This window comes from Trachemys scripta, chromosome 9, assembly GCF_013100865.1.
Source record: "Trachemys scripta elegans isolate TJP31775 chromosome 9, CAS_Tse_1.0, whole genome shotgun sequence".
NCBI lineage: Eukaryota > Metazoa > Chordata > Testudines > Emydidae > Trachemys > Trachemys scripta.
In genome coordinates this window covers 97,142,946-97,144,885 of record NC_048306.1, presented here as the reverse complement: position 1 = coordinate 97,144,885, position 1,940 = coordinate 97,142,946, and positions in this window count along the sequence as shown.

Below are 1,940 nucleotides of genomic sequence, written 5' to 3'. Positions count from 1 at the left end.
GCTGATCAGCTTGCCACGCTGGCCAAACAGGAAATGAAATTCAAAAGTTCACGGGGCTTTTCCTGTCTTCCTGGCCAGTGCATCTGAGCTGAGAGTGCTGCCCAGAGCGGTCACAATGGAGCACTCTGGGATAGCTCCCGCAGGCTAATACCATCGAATTGCGTCCACACTACCCCAAATTCAATCCGGCAATGTCGATTTCAGTGCTAATCCCCTCGTCAGGGAGGAGTACAGAAATCAATTTTAAGAGCCCTTTAAGTCGACAAAAATGGCTTCGTCGTGTGGACGGGTGCAGGTTAAATCGATCTAACGCTGCTAAATTCGACCTAAACTCGTAGTGTAGACCAGGGCTCAGATAATAAAAATGAACATGTGTCGGTCCGCATTGCCTTGGATTGTTATCGAGCAGAACCCGTCATGAGCATGGACACACATCCCCTGGAATGGTGGTTGAAGCATGACGGGACATGAATCTTTAGTGCATCTGGCACGTAAATATCTTGTGATGCCGGTTACAACAGTGCCATGCGAACGTCTATTCTCACTTTCAGGTGACACTGTAAACAAGAAGCGGGCAGCATTATATCTCCTGCAAATGTAAACAAACTTGTTTGTCTGAATGATTGGCTGAACAAGAAGTAGGACTCAGTGGACTCCAAAAATAAAACAATGTAAAATTTTAAATGCAGGTTTTTTGTACATAATTCTACATTTGCAAGTTCACCTTTCATGATAAAGAGCTTGTATTACAGTACTTGTATTAGGTGAATTGAAAAATAGTATTTCTTTTGTTTTTTTTTACAGTGCAAATACTTGTAATCAAAAATAAATATAAAGTGAGTACTGTACACTTTGTATTCTGTGTTGTAAATGAAATCGATACATTTGAAAATGCAGAAAACATCCAAAATATTTAAATAAAAGGTATTCTATTATAGTTTAAGAGTGTGATTAATCGCGCGATTAATTTGTTTAATCGTTTGACAGCCCTATTTTAAACATCTCTGAAGTTTTATCTGTTTATTGGGCTATGTTACCTTTCTGGCATTCTAGTATTCACTGATAGTATTTTGGGGTACCCTGAAGCCTTCAAGTAGGGGTGCTTCAGAAGTTAAAACATAAATGTAAGTGAACTCTGCAGAAGTTGCTCTGTTTAGTCCTAGAGACCAAAATACTCTATCCACAGACAAAACACAGCATAAGCAATGTAAAAGAAAGCTTCCCACAAATGACTTCCTAACTGTGCAACTCATCTCTGTTTTGGAGGGAACACATCTACTTCAGCCTCGATATCCACTGAGTCCTCAGTCTCTTTAGTGAGAAGGTTGAACAGGGTAACAATTGTCAGCATGGTTTTATAGTATAGCACTGCACCTGCTCCCTAGTAACTAGACTAGGAGTACTACCACCAGCTCATTACACATAAGTCACTGAGCAGATGTCCCCGCTCTGCAGCTTCTGGTCAACACGCTCCATGGCCTGGGCTCATGGTCTCGATGGGTCTGTCTACACTGCAATAAAACAGCCAAAGCTGGCCCGTCAGCAGAGTCAGGCTTGTGGGGCTCCGGCTGCGGGGCTATAATATTGCTGTATAGGTGTTTGGTCTGAAGCCCAGGCTCTAAGACCCTGCAATGGGGGAGGGACCCAGAGCCCAGGCTCCAGCTCAAGCCCCAATATCTGCACTCCAATTTTACATCCCCGCAGTCTGAGCCCCGCGAGCCCGAATTAGCTGATAGCGACGAGCCAAGGGTGTTTTATTGCAGCGTAGACATAACTTAAAAAGCCGTCCAAAGCCCCAGGACAAAGGCCGTGGGTCAGCGACTGTGCCCCTCTGGCACAAAGGAACATTCAACCTCTAGGGGTGACCTGTGTCATGGAGTCCCCGGGCGATGCTCTGGAACTGCTCCCTATGAAGCCAGTCAGGACTCTGGTGAAGTCTC